The 24,953-nt window shown below is 49.7% G+C and overlaps 1 long non-coding RNA gene across 1 annotated transcript; it reads left to right on the top strand.

Annotated features, from left to right (window-relative positions):
* Window positions 1-1,851: 1,851 nt before the first annotated feature.
* Window positions 1,852-23,483, top strand: LOC106147321. Its single transcript, XR_001232168.1, has 3 exons — window positions 1,852-1,903; window positions 15,495-15,666; window positions 22,098-23,483. It is a non-coding gene; the product is annotated as an uncharacterized LOC106147321 (long non-coding RNA).
* The last annotated feature ends 1,470 nt before the right edge of the window (window positions 23,484-24,953 follow it).

Here is a 24,953-nt window from a genome sequence, read left to right as displayed (position 1 = left end):
GTTCACTCATGTTCCTTGCTTGTTGTCTTCAGAACGCTTTGCACGTGAAGCCAACGTGCAGACGCTGATCCCCCTCGCCATGCACCTTCGCTCTTCCTGGTGGCACACGGCTCTCTTATGAGTTTATGTAGACGAGTCTCGATTTTTCTCTTCTGTGTTTTTGGCTCTGGAGCCAGCCTTAAATTTTCCAGTCCATTTTATGGTTGTGGAAATATTATGCTATTGTTTTTCTTAAGACTTTCATGCCTTTACTTCTTTTTAATTTTTAATGCAGTATTTAATCACAGTTGTAATGATTTTCGCTTGAGACCTGCATCAGGGTTGAACTTTATGGATTTGTGAGTGTCACTTACCCAACCCCTGCAGTAAGGGGCCCACGAGTGCCTGCTCATTTACAGGGTTGCACCATGTGAGCCTTGGAGATGAAGAGCAAACTTGGGTCAGGGACCTGGGAGGCTCCACAGAGGGCCGCCTCTCTGCTCAGGCTGCACATTCTGGCCAGTGGTGTCCGCTCTGGGTGGGCGGAGCAGCCCTTGGGTGCTGCATGGCGGCCGGGTCTCGTCCCAGGCCTTTGGGCACGGTCGGGTGGCAGTGTGGGCCCTGGCTTCTGCCTTCTCACCCTCGGCCATGGCCAGTCTTCCCCTTACCCCCAGTCCAGCTTTCGAGGGCGGGTCCAGCTGTCTCCCCTGTAGTCTAAGTGCCCGGGGCACACCCGTTCTGAGTTGGGCTCCCCAAAGGCAGCCCCTGACAAGGATTTGAGCACAGGTTATCGGTTTCAGGGGGAGTCCAGGGCCCGCGGCAATGTGACATGGGAAGGAAGCTCTTGAGAGGAGCGCCAGGGCGGTGTGGTCAGCGGGGTCCGTGCCCACTGGGGCTGTTGTCTGGCGGGAGACTGTGGTCCGCCCCTCTTGTCCTTCATCAAGACAAGCCCTGGCTGCCCCCAGGGCTTTCTGGATTTCTGTCCTGACTGTCCTTGCAGAGAAAGCCTACGAGACAGACACAGGTCCCTGCCGTTGGAGGCCACAGTGCTGGGCGGTGTATGAGGGCCACCAGCTGCGGCTGTGGAGGGCCACCCCTGCCGAGCATCCCTGGCCACTTGTGGTCCAGGTCCCACAGCAAAGCTTCCAAGGTGGGTAGCTGAAGACAGGCAGTGTGCGGTGAGCAGCTCCATCTGGACGCCCTTCTTTCCGGCCCTTCCGGGAGAAGTGCATGGCTGACCCTTCCACAGGACTCGAGCAGTTACCCAGAAGCCGAAGACATCCTCTGGCAAGAGCTGGGGGTGGCACTGAGTTGCGTAATCACCCCTTTTCTTACCAGCTGTGGTCACTTCCGAGAACGGCAGTGAGGCACGCGGGGACGGAGGAGGCCACAGGGGCAAGGGCTGGGGTCAGGCAGAGCGGCCCGCGCGCACCTTGACCGTGTGGGCTGCTGCAGGGAGCCGGGAAAAACGGCTCATTGTATGACTCACTCATGAGTCACAGCAGTGCTCATTCTCATTTTCAGAGTTTTTAAACTCACAAATGCTTTCCTCCCACAAGCAAACAATTGCCATTTTTATTCTAAAAGCCCAGTCAAGTCTATCATCATTTTAATCTCTTACTACATATTAATGGGATACATGCGTTTAATTTGGCTGAGGAGGAGAAGGAGTCTCAAGAAAAAAAATCTGATTTTGGGTCTATTTCCTTTCTTGCCGCGCAGGCAAATCCCAGATGAAATGAAGGGAGGCCACCCCACAATGACAAGTTTGTAAGCCAAGGATGTTGAGGAAGGAATTTGTACTTTGAATTCGCTGGCTCTTTTTCAAATATTCGGGTGGGGCGTTTGCAGCTCATATTTTTGTGACAAGGCGGGTGATAAATGAGACCATAAACTAAGCTCGGTTGTCATCGCTCTGCAGCAGGTACGTGGGATTCATTACGAGGGTCTGGGCTAGGTGCTCCTCTGGGGTCGGGAGCTGGGGCAGTGGTCTCCAGAACTGGAGGGACCATGCCTCTGCCCTTTCATTTGGCTCCAACTCATGGCTCAGCGGGGTGATGTGAGGCTGCAGAGTTAGGATTTCATTTCTGGCCATGGTGTTAGAGGCCAGGCCAAACTGCGAAGGGAAGACCTCATTTCCGAAGTCCATTTCACCCTCCCCGGGCTGTGTGCCTGAACCCTGCCCCACGGCCCGGAGCCCTGGACTCTGGGTCACCCGGTAGCTGGGTGCCACAGTGCTGCTGGATGTCTCGGCTGAGCAGGGTCGGTAGGGCGTGGGTTCCCCTGGTGCCCTGGCAGCTGCTGGTAATGTTGGCTGCTGGCTCTGAGGCAGCAAAGGCACCAGGGAGCTCCCTCATCACCGGGGGACACTGGGCCTCCTAGAAAGCGACAGGCACAGTGCCCAGGCCAAGGTCTGCCTGGCGCCAGGAGAGTGAAGATGGTGATGATGAGGCTGATGGGAGGGGACAGAGAGGTCGCTGTGGACCTTCGTCCTGCAACCGCAGGAGCTGCACCTTTGTCTCGGGTCGATTTTAACTGCTTTTGGCCTTGTGGGTATAGAGGTTCAGTGACATGTGGGGGCTTGGGGAGCTGAGGAGGAAAGATGTTTGTGTCCTGAGTGGAGCCTGGCTCAGGGAGCTTTGGGCTGGAGATCAGGACTGGAAAAACACCAGGGACCTAAGCTTGTGTTCAAGCAGGGAGGTACCGGGCCTGTGGGTGTGCAGTTCTGCAAATGGTGCTGATATTTCATGGTCTGTACTGGAGATCGCCAATGGCACTGACCACAGAGCTCTGGCGTGTGATGGAATAGGTGCCACATCGGGGCCCTTAGCTCTCTCTGGCTCGGCCATTGTGCAGCTGACGGTCAGAGGTGGTCCGCCTCCGCTCCTGAGATCCCCACTGGCACGGTCAGGTCCACCGAGACTCTGTCCTGCTCATGCTAGGGCAAGTTGGCCGCACCCAGGCCTCCAGGGCCCTCCAGCCCCACGAGGGGGCTGGCCGGGCTCATGGACAGTGAGAGAACTGGGGCTTTTCATTAGTGTTGTCACACTCCTTCACTGTCTATTTTGTATTAAAAAATAGAAATTTCATTGATTCATAAAACCTGAGGGGAACTAGCCATTGCGACACAATATTGGGGACAGATGTCTAATTCTAAAGCACGCAGACATGTGCTGCATTCTCCAGCAAAGCAGAAGCCAGACGCAATCAGCAGCATTTGCCCGCCAGCAGGGTCGCTGCAGCGCCTCCGCCCTGTGGCCACCGCCCCCACACTCCCGGTGGCGGGACTCGCCTCACTGGGCCTTGGAATCTGCAGGAGGCCGTGCACAGGAAATTCAGGGAACATTTGGGGCCAATCTTCTAGTGAAGCTGAAAGGCAAAGAGCACTGCCAAATCCTCCCTGGAAGCCAGTGTTACCTGGATTCCAAAATCATCAGACAAGGACTCAACCCAAAAGGAAAACTACAAGACAGTCTCTTTGATAACATACATGCAGAGATCCTCAACAAGATACTGGCAAGCAGAATGAGACAATTCATTAAAAAGACCATACATCATGACCAAGTAGGCTTCATCCCAAGGATACAAGGATGGTTCAACATACACAAATCAATAAGCGCAATCCATTACAGAACAGAAATTAGGACAAAAATCACATGATTGTGTTGAAAGAGGTGGGAAACACCTTTGACAAAATCCAACATCTGCTCATGATAAAAAGAACCCTGATGAAAATAGATGTAGAAGGAACTTATCTCAATCTGATAAAAGCCATTTATGGCAAACCTACTTCCAACGTCCTGTTTAAGGGGGAAAAGCTCAAAACGTTCCCTCTAAAACCAGGAACAAGACAGAGGTGTCCACTATCCCCACTCTTGTTCAGTACTGTACTCAAGACTTTAGCCAGAGCAATCAGCAAAGAGAAAGAAATAAAAGGGACAGATATAAGGATGGAAGAGGTCAAATTGTCACTATTTGCACATGATACAATCTTTTATGTGGAAGACAAAAAAATTCCACCAAAAGACCGCTAGGACTATTAATCAAATTCAGCAAGATAGCAGGATGCAAAATGAACACACAAAAATTCATACCACTCCCATACACCAATAAAAAATCTCCATTAAAAAAACTAGGAAAACAATACCATTCATAATAGAATGGTATTCAAGAAAAATCAAATGCTTAGGAATTAACTAAGAAAGCAAAAGACTTCTGTGATGAAAACTATAGCACTCTGAAGAAGGAGATTGAAGAAGACATCAGCACATGGAAAGACATCCTGTTTCTGGATAGGCAGAACTAATATAGCCAAAATGGCCACACTTCTAAAACTGATATATAGGCTTAAAGCAACCCCAATCAAAATATCAACAGCTTTCTTCACAGAACTGGAGAAAACAATCCTAAAATTCATATGGAACCAGAAGAGACCCAGAATAGCAAATGCAACCCTGGGCAATAAGAGCAAAGCAGGGAGGCATCACAATCCCAGATTTCAAGTTATACTACAAAGCTACAGCGATAAAAACAGCAAGGTGCTGGCTCAAAAACAGATATGTGAATGATCAATGAAATAGAATAGAGGATGCAGAAACAACGCCAGGCACATTCAGCCATCTGATTTTGATGACGGAAACTAAAATATACACTGGAGGAAAGATAAATGATAAGTAAATGATTAATAAATGATGTTGGGAAAACTGGCTATCCACATGCAGAAGACTGAATGTAGACCCACATCTCTCACCAAGTACTAAGCTAAAATCAAAATGGGTCAAAGATCTAAACACTTAATATGCTGGGAGATAAAATAGGAAAAACTCTTGAAGACATTGGTATAGGCAAGGACTTTCTGATCAGAATCCAAAATTGCACAAGAAATAACATCAAGAATCAACAAAAGGGATTATATCAAATTAAAAAGCTTCTGCACAACAGAAGTAACAAGAGAGTGAAAAGACAACCTACAGGGTGGGAAAAAGTTTCTGTCAGATATTTCTCAGACAGAGGACTAACATCTAGAACATACAAAGATTTCAAATTAGACATCCCCAGAATAAAAGACCCAATAAAAAATTGGCAATTGAAACAAATAGACATTTTTCATAAGAAAAAGTACAAATGGCCAATAAGTACATGAGAAAATATTCAACATTGCTAGCCATTAGGGAAATGCAAATTAAAACAGCACTGAGATTCCATCTTACTCCAGAAAGAATGGCTATCATCAAGAAGTCTAACACAGTAATAAATTCTGGTGAGGCTGCAGAGAAAAAGAACGCTTCTGCATTGTGGGTGGGAATGTAAACTAGTGCAATTATGGAAATCAGTGTGAAGAGATCTAAAAAAACCTGAAACTAGAAATCCCATTTGATCCAGCTAATCCCCTTCTAAGTATCTTCCTGAAGGAGTTAATGACATCGTATTGTAGCGATCCACGCACACCCATGTTTATAGCAGCACAACTTATAATAGCTTAAGCTTGGAAGCCTATATGCCCATCAACAGATGAGTGGATAAAGAAAAGGTGGCATTTACACACAGTGGAAAACTACTCTGCCAGAAAGAAAGATAGGGGCTGCCTGGCAAGTGCAAGGTTGTGAGTTCGATTCCCGGTAAACAAAACAAAAAACAAACAGAAAGAAAGACACATTTGAGTCATCTGTAGGAAAATAGATACACCCTGAGACCACAGTATTAAGTAAAATAAATCAGCCACACAAGGTTAAATATTTATGCTTTCTCTTATATGAGAAATCCAGACAAATAAATTAAAGGGCAAAAACAGGGAGACAGATCTTTTGCAAAAAGGAAGGGACCAAGATATGGGGTGGGGGTGAAAGAGAAGTGAGATGCATTATATACACACATCAACTCCACACAAGGAATGGGATTATGTACTGCGAAAGTGTACTAAAAAACAGAAGAAAAATTAAATCTCCAAAAAGAACTGATTTATAATCTGAAAAGTCAAAGAAAAAAATTAAATGAAATTAGAGATGAAAAGCTAAAGCAACCAAGGTGGGAAGAATGGTGAGTCCAGTGGGTGGAGGGACCATGGGAAGAGGCGTCACTGAGAGGTCAGAGATCACTGTGGCTTAAACGTCTGCGGAGGGCACAAGAGCCATTCTGGATGGTCACACTGCAGAGTGCAGGACAAACCTGAGATGTCCGGAATGACAGGAGGAGGCTAAGGGCTAGAAGGGATTTTAACAAAGAGAAGGACAGAAGGCAGCATACGCCGCAGGGGAGGAATTGGTTCAACATCTGAGTGACTGGGGACCCTGAGGAAGAGCCTGAGCCAAGGGGACAGGCGGGGCAGGAAGAGGGGGGGGACCAAGGCCGCGCACCTTGACATTTACCCGTGAGGCACTGGGATCTCAAGGAGAGGCAGCGGTCCTACAAAGGGACCCTTTCTGCTTGGGCCTCAAAGTAGTAAATCTGAGGGGAGGGTCCCAGCAGCCGCAGGCCTCCCCAGCTCCTTCCACATGCCACATGCTGACCTCCTGTGCAGCCGCAGGGTGGTCACCTGCAGCCAGGTGTGCAGGAAGAGGCTAGAGGGAGCCGTGAGCCAGGCGTGGGCTCAGAGCAGACTCACCTCTGTGAGACGGGGTGGGGGTGGTAAAAAAGCAAACCAGAGCAACATTTTTCTTTATTTGAGGATGATCTGATCTATGGTCTTTCCAGAGACAACTTGAAAGTTATCAGAATGGATATGCATGCAAGAGGCGGTTGGTTGCAAATCAAAAATCCAGGAAGCCATGGCTATTCTAGATGTTCCAGCCATCAGCAAAGCTCAGTTTATTCTTTGACTCAGATACCTACACATGCATATATGTGTACACATGTGTATACAAACACACACACACATGCACACATACACATACATATTTGGTAATTTTTCTGAAACTGGGAAATTTTCACGGCCACCCCGTATATTAAATATTATGAACTCTTTTCCTGAAAAGTTGACATCAGCTTATTGGTGCATTTTCTAAGCAGCACTGTCAATGGAAAACACATTTCCTTTGCAAAAGCAACAGGGTCCCAAATGCAGAGCCCTCCCCAGAGTACGATGTGCTTGGGCGGATGAGACCCAGGCAGGGGGCAGATGGCCGAGCTCCTGGGCATTGAACGTTTACACGTCCTGGTGCTTCCAGGGAAGGATATCTTCTGGATGCAATCCCAGCTCATGTCCCCAAAGTCTGTCCTTTTCTGTTCTTTTTTTTTTGGTGGTGCTGGGGATTGAACCCAGGACCTTCGCACTGAGCTACATCCTCAGCCCTTTTCAGTTGTTTAGTCTGAGATGAAGTCTGTCTAACTGCCTAAGTTGCCCAGTCTGGGCTTCAATTTGTCAGCCTTCTGCCTCAGCCTTCTGGACTGATGGGATCACCAAAATTCCATTTTCGATGTTACATTCATTGGGAAGAATGTGCTAGAATAACGACCCGGAAGAGTGACAATGTGCAGTGTCCCCGAGCTCCAACTCTCAGGACATCTCAGGATGGGAATAACAAAAGTGCACAGGGCTGATGGAAATGGAATAACAGCAAAGAATAGGTCACTGAAATGACTCAAGCTATTTGAGCATTTATTACATGAAAGAGATAATTAGATCCGTGTGGAAAAGACGGACTGTGCAATGAATGTTACTGGCATAGGTGGTTACAGTTCCTAAAAAACCCAACTACTTCACAATGAAATAAATTCCAGATGGTTTAAGGAGATAAGTGTAGCACAAATGAAATGGTGAAAGAATCTGAGGGATGCCTTGGGGAATATTTCCCCCTCCGGGGGTGAGAAAGGCGCTCTCAGCATAACACCTGAGTCCAGGCAGCATGGAAAGGTTGTATTAATCTGCACACAAATGTGGGAAATCCTCACGCGCCTGGGACGCGCAGATGAAACACTGCCATCGTGGTGGCGATGGGACACCGTGTTCCTCCGTGTTGAGGCCACGTTGCCTTCGGGCCTCGTGGAAAGCCCCACTTTCAGTCCTTCCTGCAGCCCCATGGGCAGCGATGGCGACGCTTGCTGTGCCGCGTGGGGTCAGAGGGCACCTCAGCTTGAGAGCAGGACGGGGCACAGGGGCATCCGCGGTTTACAGCAGTTGCGGGTGTGGCAGATTTGAGGGGAGACACTGTTCAAATGCACCGGCCACAGAGCCTGCCACGGCGGTGCCCATCCTGAGCTCAGCACTCTGGGAGGCTGAGACAGAGGGTCCCAATTTCAAGCCACGCCTTGGCAACGGAGGGACTTAGACCTCGGCGCAGAATAGAAAAGAGATGGCGCTGTAGCTCAGTGTGAAGGCCTTGGGTTCAATCCTCTGTATTGGGAAAAAAAATTCACTGACCACCTAAGTAGATATTGAAACCAACAACCGAATACTTTAAATTTTTTTTGGAACCAGGAATCAAACTGATGACCTTGTGCTTGCCAGGCAGGCGCCGTGCCACGGAGCTACATCCCCGGCCGAATACTCCGAGTGTTGAGGAAGGGACCGTTGCCGTTGAGGATGCTCACAGGGCCCGTACTCCCCTCGCCTCCCACGGAGGCCCTCTAGGGGGCAGGCCGTCTGACTGGCAGGGGGGCCCGGACAAGCTGCTTAAACTTGTCCTCGCGGGGTCAGTGTCCTTCCTTCCTGTGTGGCAAGGACAGCGCCCCCGTGTCCCTCGTGCTCCCGCTGTGACCATCTCAGGGTGACCGCAGAGCCAGGCCTAGGCACACACAGGTCCATGTGAGTGGTGGTGAGCCCACGACCGCGAGCCACGCGGGCTGTTTGTGTCTCTGGGAGCTCTCAAAGGTTTCTCCTCTGGGCCTTGCAGCTCAGATAAAGCAGCCCCAGCTCCGGCTCCCAGCGGCCGCCCAGGAAGCTCGGAGCCCTGCTGCTCCCCGCTAAGCCTGCCGCCATTGGTGGCCACGAGGCCTGCACCGGGGCTGTGACACGGAAGGAGCCCTGGCAGCCGAGCTGTGGCTTCTGTGCCTCTGGGGTTTGAGGGACTCTCGGCTCCTCGGTGGAAAGAAGATGAGAAGGCGGTGAGAAGGGGAAGGAGGGTGCGGCTCCGGCCCCAGGCGCCGGCACCTCCGAGAGCCCTGTGGCCGGCCGGTGGCTTTGTGGCCTGCGTAGTGATTGCGCGCAGAGGGGTGTGGGCGGGGCGGCCGCTCTCCTCCTCTGTGTCCACTCCCCAGCTGCTGCGTCTGCCCTGCTGCCGGCGCCTGCTGCCCATTTCCTGCGCCTAAGCTGCCAGCTCCGCCTCGTGGGGGCAGCATCCGCCTCCCCCGCGCCAGCCCCTGGGGGCCCTGGGGCTGGTCTGCCACCTGCCCACTGGTCAGCGTCCACGCTCTTGCTCTGGGTCCCTCCCAGGCCCCTCCCTGTCTGGCAGGGGTGACCGGTCTTAGGGTCCCTCTGAAGCAGACCTGGGAAGCGGGTTAACCAGACTCTCAAGGGCCACCAGTGTGGTGGCGTGCGCCTATCATCCCAGCACTGAGAGGCTGAGGCAGGAAGATCGCTTTGAGTTTGAGGCCAGCTTTGCTACATAATGACTTCAAGACCAGCTTGTACCGCATAGCAAGACCGAGTCTTAAAAAAAGAGAGGGGGGTGCAATCTGAAGATGCTCTGTTTTATGGGGACTGGCGCTTTCCCAGGGAGGCTCCCAAGAAGGGACACATGGACCATGCTTTCTCTCTCCCTGGACATGCCCTTGGAATCCAGGACGTGGGGAATCTACACCTGGGATCATGGGCCAGGTGCTCCCGCTTCTGTGGTGGCGGGGGGTTTCTACCCAGAGCTCGCAGCCCAGCCTTTCCTGAGGGGAGGAGGAGGCGGAGGAGGGGAAGGGGAGGGGAGCACTGTGTCACTCCATCCAGTCTGCTTGGCCCCCACCCCAGGGCCTTGGCCCTGGCGTACCTCTCTTCAATGTGTGCTTGTCACAGTCTTGGGTACCTTATTAAACATCTCACTCCTCTCCCCTGACCTCTCCGGCTTCCCGCCACTCCACCAAATGATGAAGTTTGGGATGAGATGCTGGCTTCTCTGTGCTGCCTGCCATTTGCTTGGGGACAGGGGTGAGACTGCAGGTGCCAGCAGCCGCTCCTCCTCTCGCACCCCGCCTTCCTTCCAGCCCCCCACGGGCACTGCCAGGTGTATTGATTTGCAGTAGATTTTTATTTTGTAAGGTCTCCTGGTTAATAAAAAATAGGGATGAGGAAAATAGACCTCTTGCAATGGGAGGGGGACCGGAGGGAGGGAGGCAAACAGCAGACAGTTGGGTCCCGCCAGCCCCCGTGAATGCCAAGGTCATGTGCTTACCCAGACCTGTGTTAACACCTTAGGTCCAGGGCCTGAAACTCTCAGGGAAGCCCTCGGGGACCTGCTGGGGCGGGGCTTGTCCCACAGTGGGGTGTGTCAGGGTCAGGGCAGCAGACGGGAGGGAAATCGCAGAGCTGGACCTCACCTTCTCCTTGGAGCTGGAGAAGCTTCAGGACCACATCCCGCGTCCTGTGGGAAGTCAGACCCTTCATACGTTTGCAGGTCCTGCATGCCAGTGACACAGGGACAGGTATTTATATCCAAATGCTGGCCCCACTCAGTAACTCTGGGAAGAGAGACATTTCTGCTTTTGGACACGCACTGTACTTTCTCCGTGGTGCGTTGGTACCAAGACAGTGCATCTTGGCTCCTTCCTGCAGTGAGCACCCGTCCCCCTCTCCTTAGCTGCCTTTGGTGGCCCACCCCGACCCGCCGGGCCAGGGGGCAGCCGAACGCTCACATTAGCACAAATGCTCCCGGCATTGTGGGCTTTGGAAAAACAGATTCCTGTGAAGATGACTTGTGTGTAGGCCACAGAGGCGCAGACCTGGTGACTGTCCTTGAGGCCACCTGTCTCAGACACAAATATTTCCATGAGGTGCATGGCAGTGGCGGGGCCTCTGCACTTTCAGCGTGTTAGGGCTTGGGATGCTGTCAGCTGGCTTCTGAGGGTTACAAAAATATAATAAGGAAGGAAGCATATTCTTCACCCAGATGGTCAGCCTCAAACTTTCAAGGTGATTTTAAAACTAGAAAATAAAAATCGCACAAATTTCATAATAGATGCATGGAGACAAATTTAAAATCTCAACCCAGGCCTCTTTCCACTGTGGGCAAGAGCAAAGCATAGGTCTGCTCAGGGTTATTCAGCTGGTTCGCTAGAAGCCGTGGCCTCTTGAACCCTTTGGGACTCTGAGGTGCTGGGGGCAGCCGTCGGGGCTCCTGGGACTCTGGTGAAGGAAATAGGGACCCAGAGACCGCAGCCCCTCCCACGGTGTGCTCTGGCTCCCAGCAGAGCATGGCAGCATTGTCTCGCTGGCTCTCGCCCAGCTCCGTGGAAGCAGCAGTCCCTCCTGTGCACTGCCCACCAGCTCAGGTGACCTCTGCTGTCCTTCCCTGACATCTGCTGCAGCTGTGAACGGAGAGGCCCTCTCGGTGCAGGGGCACAGCCTGGAGGGAGGCTGCAGCGGGCAGGGCGAGTCTGGGAGGAGGTTTTGGAGCCCTCTCTCCCATCTGCCCTCTGTTCCCCTTCCCGAGGCGTGCGACTCTGCCTCCTGCGCGGACGGACAGCACAGCCATGTGTGTGCCGACACCTGCCGCAAACGCAGGGGAGCCCTGGGAGCCTGCTTGCGTGCCGTGCCCCCTCTGCCTGGACTTGTGGATGTCACCTCCAGCTGGCATCTGTGGCCCTTCCTTGGTGCTCTGCCTGAATCTCGGAGCTGAGATGCCGGGGCCTCATCTGCCCTCAGCTCCTGTGGGTGGGGACCCATCTCCCTCAATGGCTCTGCGAATGAAAGCGTAGACACCGGGCAGGACCGGCTTGGCTTCTCCGGCCCCTCGCTGGCCTGTCCCAGAGCAGCTCCTAAGCGGACACTGCGGGGAATCCTGCCTCAGGCCCGTGGCATGCGCAGAGCCTCCTGTGTGGCCTCTGTCCCGCAGGGATGGAAATCACGATTTGGCCCTGCCCTGTCCCAGGGGCCTGTCTGTGGCGCTCACCGCACCTTCCAGCATCTTTGCCACCTGTGGTCCATCCCTCCGCCTGCCACCAAGGAGGGGCCCAGCCTACCTCCTTAGTGACCCCCAGGGCGCCTTCACCCTCAGGTCCCTCCACTCCAAACATGGCTCCTGGCACTTTTTAGCAGGCGTGTATTAGAGGAGAACAACATACAAATGTGCCTCGAGTTCTGACGGGCTATGTCTTCATAAACCCACAGTGAGTAGGAGACACTGTAAGCTGCGTTGAATGCCCTGTACCCTCGACCATCCTAGCGCACCTGGGCCCTTCTGTGCACCTGGGACTTATATCCACACGCAGTGGGGCAGCACCACCCGACACAAAGCCCATCTTGAAACAATGCTCTTGCTGAGCAGCTCCTGTCATGTCGCTGAATGCCCATGGGTGGAAAGTGCCACAGTGCCTCTCCCCTCATGACCTGGGACTGCCTGGTATCCAGAGAGAGGATCACAGTGCATGTCCCTGGCCCAGATCAGCTGAGAATCCTAATTTGGACAGTCACAGACAGCGGCCGCCTGTGAGTGTTTCCGTCTGGTTCCTCTGCACCTGCTGCACCTGCTGCACCTGCTGCACCTGCTGCACCTGCTGCACCTGCTGCGCCTGCTGCACCTGCTGCACCTGCACGGTAGGCTGTGGTGAGGGGCAGGGTGCTGAGGGCACGTCACTTGGGTGTTCACTCCTGGTGGTCCCACCCCAGCAATCAGGTCCTGGAGCCTGGGTCTCTGGGGTCCCTTCTGCAGGTGGCATTTCCCAGCATGGTACTGTACCTCTCAAGCCACGTGCAAACCTTGCTATGCTGCAGTGCAGAGTGAGGGGTGATGCAAATGGCCCCGGCTCGGTGTCCCTGTGCAGTCGCACCCTCCCGTCTTCAGAAGGGTGGTGAATAATCACTGTGGACTCAGGGACCCGGAAATGGAGTGTGGGAGAGCACGACTGTGCCGCTAAAGGTGATGGTCTCACCGGTTCACGCTTGAGTCAGGAGTCTGAGTCCTGGTGGAAGGCTGTGTCCCCAGGAACACACAGGCGGCCAGCAGGTCTGGGGGAACCGTGTTTTGGGGGTGGGCTAGAGGAAAGCTGGTAGGACCTCCTATGTGCTTTTTTTTTTTTTTTTTTCAAAGTCTGTCTTCAATTGGATCCTGTTTCTGTAAAAATAAAAGAAATTCATTATAATGTTAGCAACAAAAAATCTTCCAGTAGGGCTGCATAAAAAGCAGCTTGGGGAAAAGAAAGAGGAAAGCTCACAGCAAAGCAGCAGCCGGGCGGACACATGTGGCCCCAGCTGCAGCTGCGGACCAGAGGAGACTCTGGGTGGGGACATCGGTGGAGGGGAAGGAACTGGGTGGGCAGGGCCCGGGATGGACAGCGTCCTGGCTGGGGGGCTCCTGGGCCAAGCCCACACCATCCACATGGCCTGCCAGGAGCCTGCTCTGTCCTTCCCTCCACAGCTGCTCTCATTCTGAAGGGAACCCTTGCCCTGGGGGCCCTTGTCCCACCCTACTGGAAGTACCAACTGCACCCCGAGGCGCTCCATCTGAGTTTGTGTCACACCACGCTGCCCATTGTCACCTCATCCTGTACCCAGGTCCTCGCTGCAGCCCCCACATCCTACTCCTGGGCCACCATGCTTCTTCCAGGCCGGCCTTTCACAGAAACCACATGAAGTGCCCGTGCTGGGCTGCCGTGGGAGACGCCACACTGCCATCTTGGCCTGCCAGGCCCTCTGCTCTGGCTCGAACCCAAGTACCATCCACGTGAGCTGCCATCCTTCCCCAAACAGCCCAGCAGGATGAACCCAGAGGGCTCAGCCCTGGAGCTCTGGGTGCCACCCACAGCCCCCCGGGAAAGGAGACACACCAGGACAGGGTGGGGCGTGGTAAGTCCCACTGTCAGAATCTTCTGATCCTAAGAAACCAGACACTGTAGGTGACCTTTAACCCAGTCCTTGTGTCCAGTGGCGTGGCCCGATCTTCAGGGAGCCAGGTGGGGTGGGTGGCACCAGGCATCTGTGGGCTGACTTAGAGCCCCTGTGGTGCCTGAGTCTCCCCGAGACCTAATGTAAAGTGCCTTTCCAACTCCCTCTTCCCACCCCCGATGTGCAGACAGGAAGCACCAATGCCCACGTCCCTGCATGGGCAGAGAATTTCCTGATGAGCATCGCACTTGAGTTCAGATGTGCCCTGCTTCCTGGAGGTGGTGCCCAGCCTCGTGTGTCTCCAGGAGCCTTCTCAGCTTACCTGGCAGGTTTTGGGGTGCACCCCATCATGGGACCCGCCCACTCAGCTCTCAGCCTGTGTGGTCAGATGGGTTTCTGAGTCTGGGGCAGGGGAGGCAGGATCCCCTGCAGATGGACGAAACTCTCCTTGAGTGGTGCTGGGTGGGTGCTGTGGGCACATATGGGCCCCCATGACCTGCACAATGGCCAGGTTCCCCCATGTAGATGGCTTCATGATGTCACGGGAGGGTTAAGAGGTCTGACGAAAAATGTGATACGCATTTAAAATTTGAAAATTATTACAGTAAAAGACATGTTACCATGAATCCCCCTCAAAATACTGCCCCCCAACACACTCATCCCATCGTTCTTGCCACTTTTGGCAGCAGCTCTGGAAGACCTCTTTCCCAAGTCTTTATTCTTCCTTCTGCGCTCTCCTCTGTCCTTCTAGGTTTCTTCTGCAGTTAGGGTGCCGTTGCTTTCTCTAAGCTTCCAAAAGCAACATGGCGGCTCATGAGCACCATTGCCTGGAGCCTGGTCAGCGACGGCCGAGGAGATTGCTCCCCTGTGGTGAGCCCTCCCTTGGCTGGCTGGTGTTCCACCGCCCTGAGCCCAGTACCCTTGGGACCCAGTCCCAGCCTTCTTTGCTGCCCCTGCTGTGGCGGCACTAAGTGTTGGCTCCCTGCAGGCTCACCCTGTCCTCTTAGGAGACTCAGCTCAGTCCTGGGGGCTCGTGCGGAGACTTAGCCCCAGTCTGGTGACTGGGCTACAGTACCCCGTGATGCCATACTGATTTTTCCGATTTAAATCATGTCCACAGGATTCTTAACCTTCCTGGTCTCACATCTATGTCTTCTTTTGGAAAACCTTAATTCCTATCAATCCCGCACCTTTGATTTACCTCACAACACCAGTACATACCAAGATTTCTGAAGGGCCATGCCCAAAGTGCCTCCAGCTGTGACTAAATGGACTAAGGTTTGTGTAATTCTTTTTGTCTGTAGCTTACACTCCCAACAGTGGTTCTTTCTATTTTTTCCAAATCTGTTTTAAAACTTTCTCATGTAGGTTTTGCACATTTTTGTTGCGCTTCCCTGAGTAATCTAATGCTGTTGTTGTTGTTATTACTGCTGTTTTTCCCAGTGTCTCCTGATTGCTGTGTGTGTGCAATAAGGGTACTAATTCTGTCTGACACATTAAGGGATCTTTTATCGGTTGTGTCTGCTTTATTGTTGATTCTCTTCATGTTTTCTAGGCTTGTAACCATATCACCTGCAGAGATGGTTGTTTTACGTCTTTGCTGATACACAAACTTGTGGCTACTTCCCCATGGTGGCCAAATAGCTCAGTGCTCAGCCTTGCCCAGGAGCTGGAGGTCATTCTTGCTGACTCTCTGATTCTAGGACACCTCATCCAGTGTTTGTCCAGTAAGTAGACTGCTGCCTTTCCATAAAAATTTTTTGGAAGTCTTTTTTCGTTTTCTGTGTCTGGAATCATTTAAGTAGCATTAAAATTATCTGGTCTTTGCAAGTTGTGAGGAATTCTTGGCATGACCACCTGTCTGGGCCTGCTGCTTCCTTGATAACCCGTGTTTCCTCTGTGCAGTGCTCAGTTTGAGCGCTCTGCCTCTGCGAGGGTTGGGATGGTTTAGATGAGCATCTCCTGCATCCATGAGTTGAAGCCAAGGTCACTGTGGTGGTGCCACTGGAAGATGGTGGAACCTTTGGGGAGGAACCTAGCGGGAGATCCTGAAGTGCCTGGGTGCTGTCCTCCCCGGAGACTGGGGACCTCGATCTCTTCCTCTTGCTTCCTGGCCATGAGGTGAGCACTTTGAGCACCACACACTTCCTGCTCTGCTGTCCAGCAGCCCACGGACCCAGGACAGGAATCTCCATAGAGATAAGGCAAATTAACTCCTCCTCATGTAAGTTAATGATTTCAGGTGGTTCACTGCAGTCAGGGAAAGCTGAACAAGACAAGGGTTAATCCTGATCAGTCATATATTCCTGGGATGCCGGGACTTTGAGTTTCCGAATTTGCATAGGTTTTTCAAAGTAGTTTTTTTTTTTTTTTAATTCTTTTACTTGAATACCTTTTTTTATCCTTGTCATTTCTTATTTTGTGAGTTTTTGTTTTCACCCTTTTTCATGATTAGGTTACCTTGTGGTTTCCCTTCTTTTTTGTTTAACAACTGGTATTTTAATTTATTAGTTCCATTGTTTTTTATTTTTCTTACTAATTAATTTCAGCTTTTATCTTTATTATTTCCTTCTTTCTGCTTGCTTTAGATTACTTTGTTTTTCTGGCTAACTGGATAGAATATTTAATCTACTTCCTTTTGTTGTTTTTAGTGATTTATGTATTAAACTATAAACTTTCTTCTGATTACAGCTTTAATTTTATCCTATTGATTTCACTGTAGTTTTTCAATCATCAGCTTTTGTATGAAATTATGCAGTTTAGGTTTATTTTTGCCCCTTGACCCTAGAGTTTGTAGTTGATAGGTTTTTCTCATTGCTTAGCAGAAAGCTCTTTTTGTTATTAATTCTGAGTTTTGTTTCATAATGAATAGAAAATATTGTTTATATTAGTTCTACTTTCTGAGATTTGCTGAGGTTTGCTTTGTAGCCTGAAATACGGTCACTCTCCTACAAAGTCTGGAGTGCACATATACTCTCTGTTATTGGGACTGGCTCTTTATGGGTGACATCTGAGCCTGGCACTGTGTAGGATTTGAGTGACTATATGGTTTGTTGTTCCCTTAACCCATCTCAAACTGGGAGCAGCCAGCGCCTTCAGTGCCAGCCTTTCCCTTGCGTTCCTGCCTCTCTTGTTGTTTCTGTCATGTCTTCTGGAGCATAGATCCTTAAGTCATAGTCTTTTTTCTGCATGGTGGCATTTAGCATTCTAAATGGTCTTTTCCCCTTCTTGCTTAATGCTTTCTTAATTCCTGAATTCCATCTTACTATATGTTGGGGATTCAACCTGTGCTTTCTTTCTGTTTGTGTATTTCATTTTAGTTTTAGCTTTTCACAATCTCTTTTTGTATGTTTCTCATGCAGCTATAACTGGACTTTGCATGGTGAGCTATTCTTAAAATATTTTCCTTCTAGTTAGTGAATTAAGCTCTTTTAACTTATTGCTGTGACCAAAATGTTTGGCTCCAACTCTGTTGTATTATTTAGTATACATTTACTATGTATAGTATTTCTGTATTTATTTAAGCTCTCTTACCATGTTGTTTATTTTTTGTTGTACTTTTTCTTTTTGTGTTTTTTAAGAACGGTATTTAGGAAGGATTGTATTTTCATATAACTTAATGGATACTTTTAAATTTAAAGATTTCTAATATTTATATTAATACATTAAATACTTCTTATGTCCTTAGTCCTTCCCTCTTTTATTTATTTAGCTGTCTCTTTGGCTTGTTGGTCTTAAGTGAATCTTTTGACTCCTACCTATTAGTACCTAGTTTTACCTGCAAGTCAGTTCATGTCTTTACTCTTTTCTTCTCATTATCCTCCCATTCTTCCTACCTTGTCAAAGCACACAACTTTTTTGTACTATTTCCTGCCTTTATTGACACTGCTTTTGGTTAATTTTTTTAAACCTACAGAGCACCCATGATGGGGACATACTTTGCTAATGGGTCATCCTTGAAGACGTTTGTATACGTCTGTCTACGTGTTTTCCAACTTTATGAAAATCCATGTGTAATTAAACACATCCTGCAGCTGCTGAGGTTCCAATACCTTGTTTTTCCTTTTCTCTCCAGGAAACCCAGATTTTCTCAATATAGTCTTTACGTTCTTTTATTTTTTTAAAAAATTTTATCAATTTAGTATTTTTTTATTTTAAAAGTGAAAGAACAAAATCATATTAACAAACAGACAACCATTTACAAAGTAGCACAAGAATAGTAGAAGCAATACTGAATTACAGACAAGGTGACAGGGAATTAGCAATGGTTGTTGTATTACATATTGATAACTTCAAACTGGTTACTCAGGAAAGCAAATATAGACATGTAAGACTGATCAAATAATTAACCATTAACTATTCCTTTCAATAAAATGATAGAAGTCAATAGTACAATTATGTTAGCTATCCTGTATACGCATATATACATGATTTTCCCCTTCTTTCTTTTTTCTTTTCCCTTATCCCATTTGCTCTTTACTTTTGAGCAGTTTTCTTTCATTTCACAATGTTTATCATACCTCCTAATTTTTATTCACTCTTTCAGATTCTTACACTAGTCAGACAATGCATTGCTTACACATGCAGGTCTGATTTATTTCACTTATGAGTATGGTCTCTAGTTGTGACCATTTACCTATGAAAGCCTCGAGTTTATCTTTCTTCATAGCTGAGTAATATCCCATTATGTAAAGGTGCAATTTTTTAATCCAGTGGTCAGTGGATGTACATTTGGGTTGCTTCCACAATTTAGCTATTACAAATTGCACTGCTATAAACATGGGTGCACATATATCTCTATGATATGAGCATCTTATGTTCTTTTATTTACTTGCGCTTTAGCGTCTCTGTGTTTCTGTCTGATATTTCTCCTGCTCTTTAAGCTAATTTTCTCTTTAACCATGCCTAGTCTACTTTTAAATTCATCTTTATATCTTTGTGTTGATTGCATTTAATATCCCTTTAAAAGACCTTCAAGCTTTTTGCCAAGAATTCCCACTTTGTGTTCTATTCACTTAGTTATCAGGGATAATTATTTTAAAGCTGATGCTTGGTAATCCCATTATCTGAGTCCCCTTTGGGTCCATTTCTTCTGCCTGTTGTTTCTCTTGGTTTCTTTCTCGTTTGCTTTCTTTTGTCTTCTTGTAAGCCTGGTTATTTTTTAATTGATTGCTAGGTGTGGCATATGAAAAACCGAGAACATAACTGAGGTCTAGGATGTTGTCTCCAGACAAGATCTATATTTAACTCTAGAAAGTGGCTAGAGCATTTGCTGTCCCTGCATACCGCAGTCCACTCTGGATCTGAGATGGAACTGGGTGCAGGAGTGATTTAATGCCGGCTCACCCATGCTTCCCAACCCTCGGATTCCCCAGGAGCTCCCTCTGTGGTGGGCTCCCATTCCCTGCTTCTTCCTGGTAACCTGGGGCCTGCTCAGCTTCCTCCCCGTTCTTCTGGAATGGACACAGGACCCTGGAGAGATTCTGGGCTCTCTGCATTCCTTTATTTTCCTGGCTCTGCGCCTTACAATGTTTCTTTGCTTTCCTAGCTGCCTGGTGTCAACAGCTTTTTTCTGTCCAGCCCTTCTACTTTTTCTTAGCTGAAGCATTGGCAGGAATCACCCATTCTCTCATTCCTAGAGGTGAAACTTCTGGGTCGTTTTCATGCGATTTGGCATTTTCCAATTTTTCTAGCGTAAACACATTAAACACATTTCCTTTGTGATGGTACAGAATTAACATGCTGAGGAGGTGCAGCGGGAGGTAGCGGAGTCCGCAGCAGGGGGAGGTTGGTGCGATCCTCCCCTCGTTGTACAGTGTATTTCATCAAAGAAGCGCAGCGTGGGTCCCTGGGGAGCCTCTCGCTCTCCGCGCTCCACGCTGGGTCTCTGCCCGTTAGTGTTGCGAGAGGAAGCGCAGCGACAGGCCGCGGAGAAAGGCCCAGGAATGCGCACTGGCGGCTCTGTGAGCCAGATGTCCGCGCTGCTGCCCCGAGCGTGCAACGGGAGCCTCACGACTGTCTGAGCGTGAGCCCAGAGTTTGCGTGCCGGCGCGGCGCGCTGCGGCCGTTGGAGTGCGCTGAATTGTTTTTTAAGATAAATATTTTGAGTATTTCTTTTTTATGTATCTAGAGCTTTCACCCCTCTTTCTCTTTAGCTTACTTTTTGCTCTCTAGCTTTTGGATCAGCCGAAAAGCCCATATAAGTTTACAACACTAATAGCATGGAACACTGATATTTTGCAACTTGAAGCCAAGTTAAACATATGGCCATTTTAATGTTATTTTGTTGAAAACCTTTTTGGGAATGCCTTTTATTCGCGTTTAGGCAGGTCTAATTATAGATGGACTTTTAGCTTGCGTGTTGAGTGCATGATCTTGTAGGTCTGAGCGAACGGGAAGGGGTTAGATCTCTCCCGCGGGGGAAGGCAAATCCTTGGCTGTGCTGGAATTTGTAAAATATTAACTATTGCTCCGGTACTATTAGTCCCTCTCGTGGGCTTCCAAATACCTTACTTTTAGCACATTTCTGTTACACGAGGACTTCACGTGCACAGTGAAACAGACCGCCTCAGCCTTCATGTGTATTACTGACTGCAGCTCACGTCTCGGTCTCCAAGCGTCCTGCACTGCCTTTGCTGTGCGGGAGGTAACGGACGCGGTGTGGGGGTGCACCGGCTCCCCCTGGGCTCCCAGCACTCCTGGGTGCCTGCTTCTGTAGTGCTGCTGTTGGAAATCCTGCGCTGCTTCCTCCAGCGGCCGAGAAGAGCGGAGAGGAGTTCTTGGCACTTTTCCTGGTGCCTCAGTCTTACAACATGCGAAGTTATAAATCTGAGAGAGGCTTTCCCGGGAGAACTCTGCTGTCAGAGCTAGTGTAGGACGGGAAGCCAGCAGAGACAGCCTGTGACCGTTGTCACCGGGATCGTTAGACAGCCCAGTGAGCGGAGACCTTGGCGAGGACCAGAGGCTTAGGGCAGACCCCACCCAGGACCCACTGGCTCCTTCTGGGCTGGCTGTGGGGGTGGGCTGTCTCCGGGGAGGCAGCTACAATGGCATAGTCAGGAACTGTCCTATCCAACAAGGACTCAGCGTCCAGAATTGACTAGACCTGTGTTTTGGCAAGGAGAATGGACCCTGTGGGTTTGTCTGCACTCCTTCCCCCGAAAGTGGCAAGACAAAATGCACTGACAAAAACCCTAATGATGGGGGTGGTTGCAAGCTCTCCCTCCCTCCTCCTTTCCCTCCTTGCCTCTGTCCCTCACCTGGACCCTCTCCGGCACAGCCTCCCTGTGGGAAGAGGGAGTGGCAGAGCAGAGCAGAGCAGGAATATTCTCATCTGCCTCCTGCTGAAAGAGAGCTTTGGGAAAAAGCCATTGCAGGGGAGAAGGGGAGCAACTCGGAAGGGATCTTTGGGGTGGTCAGAGCACAGGTCAGCTCCTCCTTGGGCCCTGAAGAGGAGGAGAAGCCACTGGGTAGGTTGATGGGGGTGTGGGGAGGGTGGCAGCGGGGTGCCCAGGGGAGGAAGCAAGCCTTGGCCATGTGAGGACTGGGAGGAAGGGGTCTTTGTGGATAGGGTTACGCCAGTGTAGTCAGACTCTGGAGACTCAAGAATATAACTTTACCATAAAATTGTTACTATTATTATTATTATTGTTTTGAGGCAGGGTCTCACCATACAGTGCAGGCTGGCCTTGAACTCGCTTATGTAGCCAGGGCTGGCTTCGAACTCATGGTGATCTTCCTGCCTCAGCCTCCTGAGTGCTGGGATTACAGGCATGCGCTACCATGCTGAGCTTCTAAAATCATTTTTAAAAATTGCCAGAATTATTTGGGGAAAGAGTTTCTCTGTCTTCTACACATAGCAGATCTGAACATGTTAAAGCAAAGTCCGCTGCTTAACTTTCGATGTTCTTAGACCATTAAAAGTGGTACTTTAAGTGTTGTATACACGAATGTTTTTTTAAAAATTCATATAAATGTTTTCCAACATACATACACAGTTTTTTTTTCCCAATAGCCTCAAAAGTTTCAGAAAAATTGCTCCTCCCAAGGTGAGGTCTGATTTATGAACTGGTTTGCACATGTAGACGTGTGTGTGTGTGTGTGTGTGTGTGTGTGTGTGCAGAACATGCCATTGTTTGAGGCTTTCAAAACTCTCCAGTTTCTGCAGGATGTGAAGGACTAGGACCCTGTCCCCACCGTTCTGCTGCTGAGCACAAGAAGTGGAAATTTGCATTTCGTGAAGCCGGATGGCAGCCAAGCGTGGCGTGGGTGCAGGTGCAGCTTGTGCAGGGGGCGGCTCCCCTTGGCACAGGGAGAAGGGTGCACACTCTGCCTGGTGCTGGCCCGGGCTGTCCATCCCTTCTCCGGGTCCATGGGTCTGAGCGGAGGCACAGAGGGCTTTGACCCATGGACAGGAGACTGAAATCCCATGCCCAAGATGCCCAATTGCTGCTCCTCTCCAGATACCCGGAATCCCAGTCCCTTCTGGAAGGAAGGCTTTCTTTGATGTCATACTGAATCTGAGTGGAAGAAGCACCTCACTCTCTAGTGCAGATGGTGTTGGAAAGGGACAGAACCCCGAGCAAGAGTGACCTTGTGTGTCCTGCAGATCCAGGGGCTTCGGGCAGGACTCCCCGGTGGCTCCTCCGGGCTTCCTTGCAAAGCAGTACAGGGTCATTTGAGTGCTGGGAGAGCTGAGCAGAGAACAAGCTTCCTGTGAACAGTGGCGTGTACAGCTGGAGAGGACATGCACAGGTCACCGCAGGTGTGCACACCCACCCAGCCCCACCCGGGGTGTGACCCTCGGCTGGCAGGCGACCCACGAGCAGCAGGGTCCCTACAAACAGCTACCGCAGCGCCTTGCCGTGGGCAGCTGAACCAGGGCTCTCAGCCCGGTGACCAGCCCTTTCCCAGTGAGACAAGCATCAGTCTTGGTCATGCAGACCACTGCCCGGCCCCGGGTGAAGCCTCCAAAGAGGGAGTGACCCGCAAACGCCAGTGAGCCGCTACCCTGCGTCCACAGTGGCTCTTGTTTCTACATATTATTCCTGATGCGTCAACTAGAGCAAACGGGAGAGGGCGCCGGTGCTGTCTCCTTCCTCCAGGGAGCTGGTCCTAGTGCGTGAGAGATGGGGGCACAGGGCAGTGAGGAGGGTTGCACGTCCTGCACCTGCACCTTTGATAAGCCAGCGAGACCCACCAAGCGCAGGGCTTGCATGGCAAGCAGGAGGCAGAAGAAGATGCTGGAAAACACTGTCCAGGAAGGCTATGGCCAAGACAGGGCACCCTGTACCTGGCTCCCAGGAGGGGCTACCCACCTTCCCAGGCCTCCAGGGTGCAGATCAGCTGATCTGCACCCCCAGGTGAGAACCTGGGTGGGTGTGGAGACAGAAAAATAAACGAGCAACTTATGTAACTGATGTGAAGACAACAGTGCACAGTATAACAACCACTGGTGAATTCCTACCACCCTATCTAGTGAAGCTCTGCGTTGTCTCTAATGTTTTTTTTTTTTTAATTATTATTTTCTTATTCTCTTTAATGGTTTGATCATTCTTCCATTCTTACATCTGGTAATCTGAGCAACTTCGTTGAAGATAACAATATGTAATGTAACAACCACGGTTAATCCCTATCATTTGGCTTGAAACCCTATATCATTTTTAATGTCTTTGCTTTGTTTTGTGTGTATTTTGCTATTCTTCTTCTTCTTCTTCTTTTTTACTATGCTCTTTAAAATAAAGAAAAAGAACAATAAATGACACAAGCAAAGATGATACCAAAATTGAATGACATAGATGGAAATAATTTGAAAAATCTAGTTTCCATGAAAAATACTTACTAATAAAAATCTGAGTGTCAAAGTCTGGGTAAATTATAAAATATGGGGAAAGGGGAGGATTAAAGGAGACTGTGAATGTTGCTAATGGCATCCAGTGCTGCAGGACGTGATGGGAGAGGGGTTCTTAAATGTGATTACAGGGGGTATCTTACAGAGCAGCAACTTTTTCGACAGAAAATCACTGAACATCTGCAGCACGTATGACATCATTCTGACACTGATGGCTTGGGAGACATGTACAGAGAGCTGGAAATGAAAACAATTTTTATTTTTAAATTTTTTTGTCTTTTTGAGACAGGGTCTCTCGATGCAGTTCAGGCTGGCCTTGAACTTAGTAGCTCAGGCTGGCCTCAAACTCACAGTGATCCTTCTGCCTCAGCCTCCTGAGTGCTGGGATCACAGGCATGTGCCACCACAACCAGCAAAAATAAATTTTTAAAGGATTATACAAAAGATAATTGGAAATTGGACCATGTGGCTTATTGCTGTAATATATTAAAATTGCGAATATACATTTCACTCTTCCAGTCAAAAGACAGAGGCTCCTTTGGACGAGGCTCCTTTGGATGCCCGTATTTCAGCAGCAAGAGGTTGGAACTAGATAAACTTGATGTTAGCTGCCTACCCGCTGCCTCTGCGTGGTCTTGCCCTGTTATTTAACTTAGATATCTCAACAACAACGACAACAAGATGCTAATAGCCTGTGTTTGCAAGGGCTGTAAACAGAAAGTGAACCAACCAGTGCCATTTAATAAACCAGTGCTCAACATCCTCCCCAAAAAATGGTATAAAGAGGAAGGAAGAAGACTGCTTAATAGTCACAGGCTTAAAAGTAAGGGGGCACTGATGGGTGGGGGAGTGTGTCCTGCTGACACAACTTAAGCGAACCAGACACTAGGATATTCCACATGCAAAGCATGTGGTGGGGAAAGTTCCTGGTGTGCAAACAGATATAATTCGTGATGGTGGAAAAGTCTAAACCCTAGCGACCCAGTGGTGCATGGCTTTTAACCTGTTAGGACATAAGGGGAAGAGTCAGAAGCATGCACTGGAGAAGGTGTCAGAATTCCACCGCGCTTGGGACATGGAGCAGGAGAACCTCAGAGCACACAGTTCCACCTGTCGGCACCCCTGCCCCCGAAGGCCACCACAGCCTCTGTAGCTGGATATGCC

Source organism: Chinchilla lanigera, unplaced genomic scaffold (genome assembly GCF_000276665.1).
Source record: "Chinchilla lanigera isolate Chin_1 unplaced genomic scaffold, ChiLan1.0 scaffold00141, whole genome shotgun sequence".
NCBI classification, from domain to species: domain Eukaryota; kingdom Metazoa; phylum Chordata; class Mammalia; order Rodentia; family Chinchillidae; genus Chinchilla; species Chinchilla lanigera.
The sequence above is the reverse complement of the archived record's forward strand: the minus strand, read 5'-3'. Positions and strand labels throughout refer to the sequence as shown.